This window comes from Arachis ipaensis, chromosome B03 (genome assembly GCF_000816755.2).
Source record: "Arachis ipaensis cultivar K30076 chromosome B03, Araip1.1, whole genome shotgun sequence".
Lineage (NCBI taxonomy): Eukaryota > Viridiplantae > Streptophyta > Magnoliopsida > Fabales > Fabaceae > Arachis > Arachis ipaensis.
The window spans coordinates 105886651-105905416 of NC_029787.2; the positions used below are offsets into that span (position 1 = coordinate 105886651).

Consider the following 18766-nt stretch of genomic DNA (forward strand, 5'->3'; position numbering starts at 1 on the left):
GGAAATAAAATATATAGTATATAGTATATGTATATATGTATACATACATATATATGTATAGAAAATAGAGAATAGTATAAAAAAGTATATCACGATTATAATATTAGCTTCGTTGTAATGTATGTTAATGTAAGTTATAAATTATGATTTATCAATTAACAATATCAACATCAATTATCAATGAATATCAATCAATGTATCCTCAAGCCACGTAAGCTGATTTAATAATGAAATCAGGAGCGTACATTATTCGTATTATTAAATATATTTCTACAATTTCCACAATGATTTATATGAATACTATTATCCATGCATATTAATTTATGATTATAAATATAATATATATTAGAAAGATTAGATACATATATAAGAAATTATAAAACACAAAGCATAGTTATCCATAAGCCTGATTGGAACGACAAAGGTTTAAAATGCACTGGCCCACACGTCCGGGGATAAATTAACAAAAGAAAAGAAACAAAATAGGATCAACGACATGCCAAAGCACGAATGAAGAAACAGTGAAGAGTTGAGTTTAAACTTGAAAGTTGGATTAGGAATGAGTAGGAGCATCCTCGGTCGCAAGGCAACATCGAAAACAAATCTAACGACAAATCCACTTGGAGAAGCCGCCAGCATCTGTAGCCAAAAATATTATCAGAAACTTCTAATGCTTAGATACCCATTGAACCGATTTAAGAAAAAAAATAAAAAATTTATGGAAGAGAGAAAACCCCAACACCATTGGTTAATATTAAAAAATTTGGCCGTTACCTCCTACAAGGGGCGGACTAAGCGATTGCCTCTGCGAACTGAGGTCAACTTGTCCCACCAGATTAGCTTATGAAAAAGTCGAGGCAAAATACACAGGACAACCTAGGCTGTTGGTTGAATATTGTGGACTACCGAAGGCGTTGCCACGAACAGGAGAAGTTGGAGGAGTGTATTCAATGGAAAATGGAGGTATGACGTTGCCCGTATGGATCACATCACAAGACAGGACGCCTGCTCGGTGAAGATTAACCCTACTGACTGCTGGAGCAGTGAAGCTACTTCGAGAATGTGACTTTGGATACACAATGCGAGATCCGTCAAAGTTCCTTATAGAGGTGCATAGGGTGCCATCACCTTCATAATAGGCACGCATCCAAGCCCCATGTTTTATGTTGTACGCGGCAACTATGAAATGAAATCCCTTGAAAAAAAATGCATTGTTACCAACCTTGTCTAACATGACGCGTAACTCATTCCCATGGTTGTCCTTAAACATCATGAAATCACCGAGTTCATGACGAAAAGCGCGTTAAAACAGATCGGGGACTGAAACTCGTCTCTGAAAAACATATAGAGAGAGGAGAGACAAACTTAAAAAAAACTTTATATATATGTATATATATGTCAAACACCGACATTGGCATAAGAAAAAAATTAGAATAGCTAAGTATACGTACGTGCATGAAGACCTCTTGGGTTTCTGGCAGTCTCCCCATATATAAATATATAAATAAATATAAATATACAAATATGTAAATATATATTTCTATTATCCAGAACTTTTCAACTCATGTATATGGAGACAATATATTAAATATACTAAATATGTTATATGTTAATATGTTAAATATTTCTATAATAAAAAACTTTTCAACTCATATATATGGACACAATATATATCATGTAAATAATGTGCTATATACATAGATAAATTTGAATATAAATGTATGTGATAGATTAAAAGAACCGATGAAAATATGGCATGCAGCCATTTAGCCAAAGGAAAAAAGGATGGAGGTGTGAGTGCCATAAAAGATAACGTTTCAGATGATTATTTTTATGTTAGAATTAGAGTATATTAAATAGATAGAATATATGAATAAGTGAGGTTTTGAGGCAAAAGGAAACGTACGGCCACGAGATCCAATGTAAGGAATAGAAGCCTATAAAAATCAGGATTGGGATCACCATTGTCGCTTGGGTCAGCAGATGGACAAAGACACATACTTCACAAAAAGATCAACAATATAAGATGCTATGTACAGACAAGAATCTCTCATATTGGGTAAGATTGTCTACAGAAAACGCTACAAAAGGAACATATAGGTATGTGTGTCTGAATATAAATAGAAAGCAAGATGCATATTGCTCACTTACCCATGGTCCATCAAACCGTAAATAAACTTTTACAACGTTTCAGATAGTGACCGCATGGCTAATAAAAAACCAAAGTCCAGGGAAACAGCGGAATGGTGGAGAGTGGTTGGGAAGGTGTGGAATGTGGTGGATTGAGTTATTGATGTAGGGTAGACCGAGAATATATATATATGTGTGTGTGTGTGTGTGTGTGTGTGTGTGTGTGTGTGTGAGATTTGGTCTTTTGAAGCACTAAATGGAGTTTATTAAGTTTAATTAATAATTGGGAGATGGATTTGTACGGTGAAGAAGTGGCACTATCTAGAAGGCAGGTAGCGATGAAACTCAAACGAAGTGATGGACTGTTACATGTGTTGCGTTTGCGAGTGCAGTCAAGTGTTGTAATATTAATAATAATAATAAAATCATTGTTGTAATTGATTAAAGAGTGAGAGATAAAATAAAAAATTCATAAACAATAATTGGAGAATACAATAATAATGACAATTATATTATGTAACCAACGAAGAAATCAATTGAGTAAATCCAGTAATAATTAATGTTATTCTTATAGCATACAGGGAATCGAGACCCTGGTGAGGTATATTATTTGGGCCACCCTCGCCTGGATAGCAAAGAAGACCCCTGATTAGATAGCCTAAATTAAAATATTTATGATAAAAAGTAATCCGTGCCTATCAAAAATAAATGTTATAGTATAAATAATAATAATAATTGTTGTTGTAATTGTTCAAAATATGTGAGAGATAAAAATAATGATTTAAAAAAAATATTTGAATAATACAATAATAATGACAATTATATTATCTAACCACTGAATAAACCAATTGCGCAGATGGTGTCATAGTTATTGGTATTGTTATAACATATAGGGAATCGAAGCCGTGGTCAGGTATATTGTTTGGGCCACCCTGACCCGAATACCAAAGAAGAGATTGGATTAGATAGCTTAAAGGATTGACATGAATAAATATTGAAGATATAATAACAAAAATACTTCCTAAGTGACGTGACTAATAGAAATGTGAACACTGGGATTATATTTATGAGAATAAATTGGGTAAGGTAAATTAAACACTGAAGTAATTGATAGTGGGACATATTAACCGACTAAAATGACAAAGCAAAGTTATTAGAATTTGACCTAGTGACCAAAAAAATATTAAGCTGATGCTGTTCAAGGATCTAAGGAACCAAGTGGTGGTCATTAATAAAATTTGGGCCCCCCGAAGCACAATGCATAGAATCTCAGTTGATGTGATGATCAAACGGCTTAGCAGATAACCCAGCTCGAATATTTAGCATGTAATACAACGATCAATAATCATGATAATGACGATAATATAATACGTATATAATATAATATATACTGTATAGTCTAATGACAATGATATATCCTAAAAAAAGAGGTCAAATTTATAAGAAAAGCAAAAAAAGAATTCATCTCGATGGTGCATAATTAATTACGGAGACTATACGAAGCACTTTATACGCAGTCCTTAACCAAAGTGAAAAAAAATTGAAGAAGAAAAAGTTCCCGCCTCTCGAAGAAAGCCCGATGAAAATGAATAGTAGACAGGTAATCAATAAATGCAACTCATTGGTTGAAATTAGTCAGCAAACAAGTAGGGTGAAGTCTAAAAATAACAGTGATAATTACTTAGTTTAATTACTCCATACATAAGTATGACTGAAAGAAGATAGAGTACCATTAAATGAAATTCACAGTAAATTTTGAAGCAAGGATATAAACTGAAGTTCAATTACTCCAAGTAGAAAAATGTCTTGTCACCAGAGAGTCACAGGGGTTGAACAGGACGAATGAGAAAGACTGGAACACAACTAAAGTAATTAATTGCATTGATTCACTAAGAAGAATGAAATGGAGGGTAAGAAAAGCTGAATGGGGAAGTCCGGGGGATATACGATACATGGAGGGATACATGGGAACCAAGCAAAAAAGAAACCGGAACGTTATAGTAAAAAATGAACACTGCGAAAGATTTCAAAAGTGTATATGTATATGTATGTGCAATCTAAATGCTGGTCTAATAGATAGGCATGGCAGTAGATCACACAAGAATTAATTTGACAGACAAAAATTAGGGGAAGCACAATTAAAGGCGTTGCTTGATTGTATCTAATTGGTTGTTTACCAATTTAATGATCATCACTAAACTTGAATAGAAAAAGTTGGGTAGCCAAGGTTAGATTAGCGAGGGACAACAACATATTAAAAGGAATGGCTTGATAAGACTTAATATCTTGTTTACCAATTTAAATATCATCAGTAATCCTTAATAGCTAAAGTTAGTCACCCAAAATCAAAGTAGCAGGGCATAGCAGCGGCGCACATTAAAATAAATTTTGCATATAAATACTAAACAACGAAATATGTTTGTGCAATCTAAATGCTGGTCTAACATATAGGCATGGCCGTAGAAAACACAAGAATTAATTTGGCAGACAAAAATTAGGGGAGCACGATTAAAGGCGTTGCTTTATTGCATCTAATCGGTTGTTATTCAGCGTAGAGATCATCGCTAAACTTGAACAGCAAAAGTTAGGTAGCTAGGGTTAGATTAGGGAGGATTGTAGCAGATTAAAAGACATGGCTTGATAAAATTTAATAGCTTCTTCACCAATTTAAAGATCATCAGTAATCCTTAATAGCTAAAGTTAATCACACAAAATCAGATTAGCAAAGAATAACAACATCGCACATTAAAATGTATTCTGCATATAAATACTAAACAACGAAATAGACGAAAACAGTGAGGATGACTATTATTTGAAGGTATTATTACTATTACCATTATAACCAAAAAGAACAAATGAAAAATTACCTGCGCAGGGAGGAGTCCAAAGTCAACCAAAAATGTGCCAACAAATCGTATATCCTCGAAATTCCTGAAATGTACCTTGCCGCATAAATGTCGGAGCTGCAGCGGACCACAGGTAGCTCAAAAGCCAAGGGTGTCTAAACTTGTGGTCAAAGAAATTATTCAGATTCAACGAATGGGATCGTCTTGGAAAAGTTAATACAAAACAATGTTACATACATAAGGTTGGAGGACGCACTTTATGGTACATCATAGCATGATAAGCATCTGAGGAGGTTTTATTTGTGAAATCATTGTGATAAAAAAAACATAAAGTACATAACAAAAAGAATAGATGAATAACGAATTACCGAGGTAATATGGAACAGATAGCGTGCTGGACATGGTGAGGAGCAAGATCCACAATAACGGCTAAAAGAAGGACCGGCAAAACGATCCCTCACATGCCTTGCTGTGCCCGCCTAAGTGAAGGGAGTGACGGCGGAATCAAGGGTTTGGAGGGGAAAGAAGGATGGATGCACGAGGATAAGGTCAAAACATCACAGTGGGCCAATGCTCACCTAATCCATAGTTACAAAGAGAACAGATTGGGCCCATGTCAGGATAAAAGGCCGGCAATGCTTGAAAATAAAATGATGCATGAATTAATATCTTCCTAATAGAATGGCCAGAACAAAATGCTAGTCCAAAGCAACATAGCCCGGCTGGGACTAAAATATGATAAGTTGCAAAGAGAGGAAAAAATGAACCGCAACACAAGCTGCCTGGCCAAACCAGCCATTTTCGTTATCACCAAATCCAGATTCGGCCTCACTAATATAAACTACACAATACATTACATAATAATCGCGGGATATACAGTGGGGTTTATAAAATATAAATAACACATTAAACATTGATAGATCCAAAGACATGGAGATGAAGATCAGAATCATAGCGAACTAATCAGCCCCCGAGGATAGCATGCAATCAAATCAGGGGCCACAATTAAATATTACAAATGGGAAACCATTAATTTGTTCACAAAGTGCATACAGAAATCTTAACAAAGCAAAGCGCAAAATACAACGCGGAAACAACAACACGTTATTCAGCAATATTCAGACTTCTAGAGAAAACCCCATGCACCCCTTGATGCAAACAACTCCAGGCCTTGTCACGCGCCCAATGAACCTCGCAACGCCGTCAGTCAGACCAATAGAGTGGAACTGGGCCTCCGAAATGACCGCATCAAGCGACAACTGAACAGTGTCGAAATCACAGATAGAATGGCTGATCCGGAGGAGGTCGCGACCAAACTTAACAGACGGTGTTTCGGTAAGGTTAGGATCGCCAATAAAGAGATGCCAACCCCACTCCATTGTGCCTACAGGTCCAAGGTTGATGGTCATCACATGTACTCCGAACCTTAAAGCGGACTGCTCATAGGTAACGAAATCCACATGATCGTGGTGGGAAATCAACGTGGGATGATCAACACATGCGGTTGCGTTTATTTCTATCTCATCCCACGCAGACTCCACCGTTGCGTACTGAACCATAGAGACCGGTTTCTTCCTTAATCTACCTTCACTATTGACCCAAAACACACAGTTGTTGGCCACGGCATACCCACTGCTTAGTCTATCAATCATTGGCGGGGTCCGCGCAACGGGACTCCACTAACCCGCACTCGAGAGATACATCTGCATGTCGTAACCAGGAGTTGTCAAGTGATGCTTCGTGAGGCTGAGAATCTTGTAATCATCACAACCCACCATGCTGAGAAAGGCATAAGCAGACCATTCATCACGGTGGTTGAAGTGGTAACCGTCAGACCCCGGATCAGGAATAACAGACCTCTAGGAACCGAACGAGTTCCAAGTGATCAATGAACTCGAACGACCATCCATTGAGTATCTTGCACATACCTTGGCAGCGTCTGTACCCACCATGGAAAACCACGTCCAGTCAAGAGGAGCAGCAATCGGAACGGCGACATGAGTTTCAAGCACGAACATAGAAAGTCGCCCACAGTCAGCCTCTTTTAGGGGGTTGTCCAAGTGAAGAACCACCGCCTTCCCCCCCCCCGGCCGATTTGAAATGAGTTACCATATTATCCGTCCGGTTCAATATATTGTACTAATCACGCGACATACACCTCCCTCTTCCTATGATTTTTCCGTCAGAACGAAGAAATATCTTCAAAATCAGATCCGTTGGCAGTGCAGAGATGTTCAAATTGACTTCATCCCTGCAATGTCCACCGCGGAAGGCATGATCAGCCTCCTTAACTGTTGCTCGGGACATTCCAAATCGGTGCTGAGATTCTATGCTAGCGAGGAATGAGGAAATGCTCTGTAAACAGGATAATGATTTCGTTAGTTGGTGTGATTTTCTACACCGTGGGTGTTGCTCTCCTTAAATGCAGAAACAAATGCATAAACAATAGATAATATATAAATAAAAAATCAGCAAATACATAAATAAATTAATGAATAAATAAATAATTAATAAATAGATGCATAAAGACATAGTTATACAGTACAGATAGGTAGCTTAATACATAGATACATACATAGATTAATACATTCAAAGACAATAGAAAATAAATACCAGTATAAATATAAATAAATACATAAAGATATGTAATAGCTAATAATATAACATGTAATAGACATGTAATACCCAATACATTAATGGATATACATTATACATTAGTAGATAAATTTTATTGTGCTTCATAGTTTATTAGTTTGCTAACAAATAAAAAATTGTATAAACTCTTCGACACTTACTAATGGATACCATGAGAGCAAGAATATGGACAACAACTAAGAAATGGACTGATGTCGGCAATAAATGGCAGCAGCAAAAATCATTGAATTGTCAACACTCAAAAGGATGAATTGGGTAGATGGATTCATGAAATTTAAGACCGGTAAAATACCGGAGTTGAAAATTGAGAATGAAATACGGACGTTGAAAAAAAGAATTCACTAACCTAACATGAGCGGGAGTTGTGACACGTGTCCTGTTAAAATCGGAAATTAGAATATTAATTTAGGATACCATTATATATAAAGTAGTATAGATATTAATTTAGTATTTACATGTGTAGATAATTGGTGGCAAGCTATGGTGATGACAGGTGCCAGGAGGTATAGGTAGGGGACAAATTGTTCAGGGTTTTAGAGAGATTGCAGGAAAAATTTATAGAATCACGTGAGAAGAGTTATAATTAGGTTGTATAACTAAATGTTATAATGAGTAATTAATTTTGGGTAATTAAGGGCCCAAGCCTTGGCCCTTTTTTCGTTGTTGGACAAAAACGTATTTTTTTTGTCATAGGCCAAAAAATATAGCATATATTAACATTATTTTTATTCAATATCCAAGAAACCCAAACATCACTCCAATTATAATTATTCACAGAAAAAATAAAATAGGACCTCGCTGCCTCTACTAATCCTTTCTAAGTTTGGGCTTTCATCCAATTAGCATAATCCATATGCAGAATTTAATGAATCATTTTAAATTAAAATAAAAATACTATAAAAGTGAATCAAATAATAAAGTTTGATTTGTTTTATATTTATTTGGATATCTAAAAACACCAAAATATATAATACGTCCACAAAAAATGATTCTTGTCTTATAAAATTGCAAATGATATATTTTATTAAATATTATATGAACACATTATTATGCACAGTATTATAAAAATATACTGTTGTTAAGATATAATATAAATGAAAAATCATGTATGTATGAATAAATACTAAATGTGTATGCTTAAACATTATCTTGATGAATTTGGTTACATAATTTAAATTATGAATATTAATTTATTTTTTATAAAATTTTGATTTATAAAAAAATTTATTTAAAAATATCTATACACTATACCCAACCAAAAATTTAAAGACAAAGAAGTTACTAAAAAATTGTAATAAAAAAATATTTATTGCTACCAAATGTTAACGTAGACAAAAAATTGTAATGATAGAGTAATAATTACAGTATTTATGTTTGTAGCCTAAAATTGTTATTATAGTACATGCTCGAATGGAGAAGTTTGGATATAGAATAATAAAAAATTCTTTTAGGCATATTTGAAATTAAAAGGCATATTCATACAAAATTTTTATGATATATTTAATAGAAGCTAATTTTGATCTGTATATAGTTGTTTTGCACGTGCAATTAATTACGTAGTACTACCGGAGGAAAAAACTAATTTTTAAAGTGATCACGTGAATGTCATTTAAAAGAACAGATGTGATTGCATGACTGTATACAATATTTTGCACTGTAGTTAGTTGAAAAGTAAACTAATGTTTAACAACAGAAATATATGAAAAATTAGAGATCACGAGCATTCCATTTTGAAAAACTACTCTAAAGAAAACAAAACACAATGGGTTCATCATGAACTGGCCTGAGTGGCTGAGACTAAGAACATGCTTGTAAATCCGTAATTCTATGATGAATTTTTATCTGAGAAGAGGAAATTTTAACAACTTACGTTGCACTTATTCATTAAGATTGCATGCTTTTGTAAATTGCCTTCTAATTGTGGCTAATTTTTTAAAAAGAAAATACGTTTCATGCTTAAAATTGACAAATTTAATTCACTTTTATTCCATTCGATACATTGATATGTTTGTTTAAGTGATATAAGTATTAGAAGGTTATGATGGCTTAGGAAGTTAGAGAAAAAATATGCAAATATGGATGATTCATGACAAAATAAATACTGTAAATTCTCCAACTGGTGCGTACGCTTCATCCTCAATCCGTGCGTACGCATCATAGGCGCATACGCATGACCCCTGGCATGTGACTCGCCTGAACGAACACTTTTTTGGCGATTTCAATCTCATTTTAGGTCCGAACAAAATAATTTCTGAAGCATTCGAAGCACGGATCAAGTAAGTTTTCATCCTGTTTTAGGGTTTTCGGGTGTGTTAATTTAACTTCCCTCTAATTTTAGTTTTTGATCCCGTTTTAGTTGAGTATTGTTTATATTATCAGCTCCTACCATCTAAGATTACCTGGTTTTTTTTGTTAGTGTATTGTTTTATTTTTTTACTATTTTTAGTTTAGGAACACGAGTTGAGTTTCCATTTTTCTTTAATACAATTTGAGGTTATTTATGTTTATTGTTGTTTATTTGAGTTGTTATTATTGCTATCTTATCTTGGTTAGTTGTAAATTTTATTTTTTCATTTTAGAGATGTGTGTTGGTTAGTTGTTGTTAGGTTTAGGGTCCACTGTCTACAAGTTGCAATGTTTATATATTGAGTCAACTGGGTCAAGGCAACTCCGACAACAGTATGCATTCTATTGTTGTAGAAGGTCAGCGAATGAGTTTCGTTAAAGTCGGTAGCAGGCTCCGATAAGAATATTTCCTCTTTCCATATCATTTTTCCAGTTGCCCAGAGGAGAGAACACGATGACATGTTCGAAGGCCTTAGACCGTACGCAAGAAGTATTTAGCAATCATTTGTTTTCACCAAAGTTTCCTTAGGTTTGTCGTTGACCTTGTTGTTAACATTCTTGCAAGTGTTAATACATGTAAATATCTTTCATAAAATAGTTTACTCCTATCTAGTTTGTTTTAATTTAAGTTTTGAAGTCACTCATTCTTAGATTAAGCTTATTTTTATAAAGGTGATAATTATAATGTTAGCTAGTTTTTCTTTTCTTAAGTATACAATATCTTTTATGATTGTTTTTATTAAAATAGTTGTAGTATATAGTAGTATAATGTATATGAACTACTTAATAAATTATTAAAAAATGAAAACAGTAGTTATTTTAATATTAGAAGAAAACAACGACAAACATGATACAGTGAGATTAACAAAATACTTATTCATTATGGTAATTATAAATGTTTGAGTATTTTTTTTATTTTTTATCTATATATGAACGGGTGAACCGGTTCAATCATTGACTTGTAGTTGGACTAGAGACTCAGTAACTTAATAATCCAAGTAGTTCAAACAGCAGTTCACTTCTAAAACTATGGTTATTATTAATTTATTGAAAAAATATTAACTTGATGTTATAACAATAAATAATAATTATGCTTAAATAGAGTACTAAACAAAATACTATATAAAAATTGTAAAAAACAGATATAAAAAAGAATAAATATATTTTTGATAACCTCACATTATTATTTAATAACATTTTTTAGCAAGTTATCCATGAAAAGGCGAAGATATTAAACATTTGGTATTCTTATTACAAATTTTTAAAAACATAAAATCTAAATGAATTATATAAAATGGGTGAAATTATTAAAATATCAATTATTTATTATTATTAGTGGGAGGTTTGGTGTTGTCATAATGATGCATGTAGCATATATTCTGGGTTCAAGTAGATGAGATTAGGTCACAAAAAAAAAGTAGAGGAGATTAGGGTGGGTTACGGAAGAGTCGATGAGGACTTGATGAGCTTTCCAATTGCACGAATCACAGTGAAACTAAAAAAAGGACGGGTTAGCAGTGGTCCTAAGTGTTTTCAGTGAACATTATGTATATTTATTTTGAGATTGAAATGTGTTGGGAATGTAATCTATTACATATAATGATTACCTACCTAATGAATAAAGTTGAGGATTTTTAATTTTTTTAGTTACCGTGTCCAAAAAGTAACATCTTGTTATCATGCCCTTTGAATTAGTTTTTGATTCATTTATATTGGTTTTTTATTAAGAAAAAAAAAGAATTTGAAAAAAAATGAAAGCAAAGATCCTGTTTTCCTATTCAATTGAGTAGTAGTTGCATCATGTACCCAAATTACATTAAAAACTAGTAAAAATTACATGAGGTGTTCACTGTCTAGTATTTTTTGTATGACTTTACCACATAAAATATTAGCCAAATGTTTTTGCTGTAATTGCTTGAGAATTTTTGAGAGAAGTCATATTTATCGAAAAATAGAAAAGGCCAAAAAATCAATGCAAAGAGTTAAATATTACTCTAAAAAAATGAACATGATTTTAATGAAATGCAAGTAAAAATAAAAACTTTCATATATTTATTTTTTGTGTTATGATAACAACGTATTATATTATCATTGTTATTATTTGGAATGAGATTTGTTTTGTTATGATTTGGATCTCTATAGGCGGATCAACTTTAGGTTAATTTTTTTTTGTTTAATTCTAATTACCTTTTTGTTATTTAACTATAACTAAACTATACAAACATAAAAATACTAATGTATCTGTTTTTGTTTATATTATTTTACTTTTTATTATTATTTATAAATTTTATAATGTTATGTTTTTGTTTTTATGNNTTTAGTATTTATTTAAAATTTTTAAAATTTTAAAACTTTTCTTTAAAATTTATAAAATTATATTTTAATTTATTTGCTGATTCAATCGTATTTATAAGTAATATTTTGTTACTAATTTATATTTCATAGAGCATATTTTTAAATGTGGCTAAACAAACAACTAAAAAAAGTTGTTTTTACCATCTTTATGTGAGTAAAATTAGTTTAGGGTGAATGTGAAATCAGAGTCACGTGGATTTTGGTTGGGCCGGTGGGAGGGGGTGTTAAAGGATATATCCATAAATCATAAAATCCTTTCCTCATACTTTTCATAGTGGTGTCAACACTCTTCGTTTTTCCTGTATTCTTTGAAGATACATCCACAGTTGCATGTGTTAATGGTCATGACGACCGAAGCTGGTCGTTTTTCCTTCTATGCCGTTCGAAGAGGTCGTGTCCCAGGCATTTACAGGTCATGGGAGGAATGCGAGCATCAGGTGAACGGGTTCCGGAACAATGAACACCGTGGCTTCCATGATCTGTCGGAAGCCTTGGCTTGGCTGCGTAGTGCAGCATCTCCTCCCGCTCGTCGGCCAACACCACATGCTCAACCGGTGAGAAGAAGACCGTCAAGATTGTTAGAAGGTACTTTCTGTTCACTCCCTTCGAGTCAGAAAGTTTCTTCCGTCCTCATGGCAGTTGACAATTTGGACTTTGGAGATGGTAGTGGTGGCAGCAACCCTACTGGAGTGACTGGTGAGCAGGAATATCATTTATATTATTTTTAATCTTGAATAAGTATTTTTCTTGTAGCACTCCTGTAAAGGCAGAGTAATGGTGATGTTGTAGATGTGCATTATTCTGAAACAATAACTTGGTTTGGCTCGTACAGTTACGGATACAGGGACAGAAGATCATTTCGTGTATGTGGAAGACATGGAGTTGATGTTGATGTAGGCATGCTCATTTTTTAAAATTGGTTCTCCCCTTTTTGTTCCTCAGGAAATCAACATGAATGATGAGCGTGTGCTATTTGGATTCACGGTGGTTCTGCCTTATAATAGCAGAGGTATAGATCTTGTGGCTCATGGTCCTTTGTGCTATGAGAAACGTGTTGCTCGTCAAGAAGTTTCATTCACAATGCTTGATAAAATTCTTGGGGCTATTGGTTATTCCATTCATGATTACAACGATCGCATCTTGGGCCGCCTCAAAGAACGTTTGAATCAGTCGAGGGATGACGAAGTAGGTAGATTGAGTGAGAGAATCTATATACTAGAAAAAAGAAAATAAGAAACTTTCTGGACAAATTGAAATGTTTAGGGAGATGTTAGAGGAATAGGGTGCATGCCTGATCATGTAATGCATGGTTCGGATGGAGGTATGCCAGGCTTTGGAATTTCTATGTTAGTGTAATTTAGAACTAGTAATTTGGCTGTACTTGTTAATTTTTTCTTTCGGGCTAGACTACTTGGGTGGCTGGCAAATATCCGATTGAAACTGATATTATTGCTGCTATGTTGCTCATGATTTGTGTAATGGCTTAAATTTAATCTAGTCGTTAATGTTATGCCATTTTATTTTGGGGTTAGATACAGGTGTTAATATGACAATTTAAGTTGCTTCTAAACTGCACGAGTATCCAACTCCTTGCACAAGTAATATCTAAATTAATGGAACACAAGACAGTCTCTTAATTTTTGCCTAATAACAATTTATTCCATGTTAACGAGGGAACTCTGTTTCATGGTGGTACACTAATTCAAAGTTTTTGGTCAAAAGAAATTAGTATTTTCTAATATGCTGCTTCATCCCCAACATTTTTACGAAACTAAATTATGTTAATGTCTACATGATCAGTGTATACAATTTAGCTAGAATGACGTTCCATAATTAGCAAACTGTTAAATTCAGAGGGTGAAAATCACCGTGCCATAAGGTTGTGGTTCTGCTAACTAGTTTATAGAAAAACTAACGGATCAAAAATTGATAATGGAATGGCAATACATGTAGTGGCAAGCTGATGCAAATATAGGTTTTCAGTCAGCCCTGCAAGTTGGGCCTCATGGATGACTTTTGCATCCAATGAATTAGTCTCTACTCGAAAAGAGTGTTTCAGTAGGAAAGGGTGTTTTGGAAGCAACATCAGATAATCAATACCTCGAAATGTGTGCAAAGCAAAAATCCGAGATTTCAAACCTTATCTCTCTAAAATGCACCTCTTTTAGTGCTTTTTGCTGTCTAATCCAAAATTATGCTTCTTTGAGACCGTTTATTCTGTAGAACTCCAAGCCTTTCTTCTCATGAACCTACAACACTTGGGCCTTAACATCTACAAGCCCATTACCTCAACTTTTTCAATATGAGGTAAGGCATATCTCCATCATACTGCATCCCGCAATCTCTTTAGTTGGCCCGTGTGAACTTGGCGCCAATTACGTTGGTGCAATCTTCTCTGCTCTACATTGTTGGAGGCAGACATGAAAAACAAGGGGAAGGCTACTTTGCTGAATGTTGGTGGTCCTCATATGACCTCGAAAGATGAATCCGGTGTGGAAGAGGCAAAGCAGATGCCGACTGTGACTGAGGAGGTATTTTCCACCTCGGATGATCCTATCATCGACGTGTTCAACAAAGTGCGTGAGGTTGGTTGCTTAATGATCATTTCCAAATGGATCTCTTTAGTTGATTTTATCTTTCAAATGTGTGTCTATATTTTTAGTTGATACTTGTTTTCTTTGGGTTTCCAGATTTTGCTTGGATCTGATGGAGCAACTAGATCTATTGTTGAAACTCAGGCAGAGGAGATTAAGAAGCTTAAGTGTACGGTCGATGGTCACGGAACCCTACTGGAGATACTGTGGTCAGAATATGCAAAAGGACAAGAAAGGCCACTAACGCACCAGGAGAAGTATGGTTCAACTAAAGGTATTGCTGTGCACGACACAAAGAAGCAAAAGAAGGAGTCTCACCGAAAGTCGAAGCTGGCCTGTGAGGATGTCGACACGGTGGCTGTTACTAACGACGTCGATGCTATTATAGCCAAGATCGGCGCTGGGATGAATGCTGTAAACACAAACCTCGACCATGCAAAAAATTCTGACTACAAAAAGGGTACAATGCCTGCATCACATTCTAGCACTGTTAAGCAATAACCACTCAAGGTAGCAATGCTGCAAGGACTCACTATTGGTCTCTCACTGGAACACTGTTTTATTTCGAGGTTTTTTACATCTATAGATTTTTTTATCACGAGCTAATGCTTCTTTGTTTTCCGGATTCATTTGACAAATTTTTTTAATGGCGGCTAGAGTTCATTTCTGGTAATGATTCCAGTCGATACACCATTCGTGCCCACGGTGGTAACAAAGTCCCTCTCTTTTACCGAGTGGGTGCATCGGGATTCATGGATGGTGGAGACCTCCCACACGTAAGTACTATAACCTTCCTTAGTTCCCGCCTTTGTGGAGTTTACATGATCTTTATGAGTTGGAGAAATAAAATATCATGCCGGACAACTGTGCAGTGTATTGACGTTGTGTTCCGTCCCCCCGCTAGTGTCAACTTTATGGCTGTTGAGTTAGCGGTCGCTACGTACGTATTCGGTCGGAGGCTCTCGATGAAGTACGTCCCCCTCATTCGTCAATTTACTTTAATAGTTTGATTTTTTCAGTTCTTACTTGCATGTCCTGGTGGTTCGTAAAGGTGCTTTAGTAAACCAAAACTTCCATCACCATATGCATCTTAGATTTGTGTTCTCATTTCTCATTAGACATTTTTAACCAGACTCTTTCATGAAGGATCACAATAAGCCATCCGTGTAGCATTGTGTATTTCTTATTAGCTCATTACTTAAAGGAGTTATTAGGTAGTAACAACGTTAATTTGGTGCATGGCTCTTCCCCAAATTTTTTTGTTTTTTGGTCAATCTCCCAAAGTTTAGTACAACTGCTCCCCCCCTCCCTTATTTTTCAGTTTTTGGCAAAGTCAAAGAAGCATGCATTTTTTGGCCACCAAAAAATCCATTTGGTTAAGAAATGGGCTATTTAAATTTGGGCCTTAGGCCCATGGTTCGGTTTGCAATTACTACATCCCAAAAACATTAGGAATTTAGGTGATCCATTCCATTTAAATATCTAAGTCCATAAAGATAAAAAGGTTCATTAAGTCCCTTGGAAAACTGTAAGCTATATAATTATTACTAAAATGATGCATTATAAATAACCACAATGAACAATTTCTTGTAATGTATTTCTTAAATATCGTTGAATCTCACAGCCTAGTTGATATATGATAATAACATAGTTGAATTCTTGTTAAATATTAATGAAATAAGGAGTAAACACTTTGCAAAACGTCCATGCTTTGACCTTCAAATTTCCTCTGAACCTTTTGGGGCCTTCTTGGGCTTCGGCCCAGGATTAAAGTATGGTATAATCAATTTTCTGCGTACATCTGCCGCATTCCTCCCATCTGCTAGTTTAATTATGACTCCTTCCTCATATTTCACATATTGTTAGTTTTACGCTGAAGTCCCAGTGAATTTCTTCACCTTTACTATGCTGCTATTTTTTCCAACTATTCTTTGCTATAATTTTTTTCTAACAACTTCTAATTTCGATTGATCAACCCTTGCAGGGAGGTGCTGATCCCCAACGAACACTGCTAGGGAGACAGGCAAGCTTTGTGGACGTTGCGACTGGGAGACGAAGTTGTGGATAATGTAAAGTTGTTTGAACTAACATTTAGTCCACTCACTGTTACTTGTCTTAGTTTAATCGTTTGTATTGATAAGCTTTGTTTTAACAATTAGAAATCAACTGTGACGCTTCGTGCAGGTGCTGACTCTGCTAGCTACTATGCTGACTGATGAGCGAGTAGATAGGCACATCTGGTGGCTTCCGACGACATTCGCAGTATGTCGCCTAAACCCCGAATGATGTCGTTTGTCTGCTAATTTTAATTTCACCATGCTAGACTAGATTAAGTGTTTAAACGGTGTTTTAGCAACTGTTTAACAACTACTCCAACTTCTGTTATGTATATTGTAAGCACGAGTGCCATATTGGAAACTAACAGATCATATCGATAATGCAGCAAGTGGCCCTGAATCCTGTCGCATTCTGCCAGGAGACATTATCTACATCTGGCAACACTACATGGGCCGGGCTGATGATCTCACGAAGGTACACCCCTGTATTCCACAGGACAATGGATTTGCGGTTTGATCCATCTATATATGTCCCTGCCAAATGTTAAACTAGTTTTTTTCCCAGATCTATGTACCGATGCACTTAAATCATCATTGGTACCTAATGATCATCGATATCCAGAATGAATCCCTGATTTATCTGGACTCTCTGAAGTCTCAAAATATGCGTGACGGCAGGATCAAGCAGATGTATTTTGTGGTAGTTTCACCACGTGACAATCCCTTGTGTTCTACTAAATAAAGATGAGTGCCATTATTTAAATTTACTATACCTGAGTATGATGTCCATTTGGCATTGCAGGCTAGGTACATCCAACAATTGCTGCGAGAAGGAAAGTTCTATGATAGGTCAGAAAGCAAACCACCACAAGTCACGGATTTCAAATTTTCAAAGCCTGTGACAGGTAACAAGCACCAATGTCCAATGATTGTGGCATCTGTGTTGCTCAATGGATGGAGCTGTCATATCTATGGGGATTCTTTGACTTGGAGGTATGCATAAGTGTTCCCCTAACCCGACCGCATGTTGCTTCCTGGTTTCTATTACGTATGTGTATGTGAATTTGTGACTTACGAGTAATTGTGTGATGCAAAATGTTTTGGAAAATCCCTAAACCCATGAACCTGTGTAGAAGTAACTCAATTGCTAATTTTATTGTTTATAGAGGGTTGACAATGAAACTCGGATAAGATTGGCTGTGGATCTGGTTATGTCGAAGTCGAACCCTAAGAGGGAGGAGGTATGTCAGAAGGCAGGATATTTCTGGGATAACTTAGTGAAGAGCTACTTCGACACCGATGGGTGTCACACCAAGGATGGCGGGCTAGAGGATGCAACAGCCGGCAGCATGAGCAGCCAAAGCCTGACCATCTAAGTAACATATTAGAGGATGTTTATTTTTTTGAACCCTGCTCGTTGGTGATGACGAACTTCATTTTCCTGACGTGTTAATGTCATTCCAAACATTCCTTCTCCCATTGAATACAACCTTTTGTTATTATTATGTTGCATGCAGTATAGCATTTTGTATTTTGTGCTACCGCCATTGGTAATTAAAATGGGTAGACGTGCCAAAGTGATGGCCTAAACCCGTTAGAAGGGTTCATAATTTGTATTGGATTTTAAGTTACCTGCTTTATCTAACATCAATGAAACCTGTTGCACTAAATCCCTTGAAGTCTAGCCAGGATACTTTTCTAATTTAGTTAAGCGCTAATTATGTTAGTCTTTATAGATTTATTAGAGTTTTGTATTATCCTTAAACTTTTAGTTATATATGTT

General features: G+C 35.2%; 1 long non-coding RNA gene across 1 annotated transcript; it reads right to left on the minus strand.

Moving 5' to 3' along the window:
• On the minus strand, positions 530-5549 carry LOC110270274. The gene is made up of 4 exons (XR_002359626.1): positions 5345-5549; positions 4998-5131; positions 775-1333; positions 530-639 (listed from the first exon to the last, which is right to left on the minus strand). It is a non-coding gene; the product is annotated as an uncharacterized LOC110270274 (long non-coding RNA).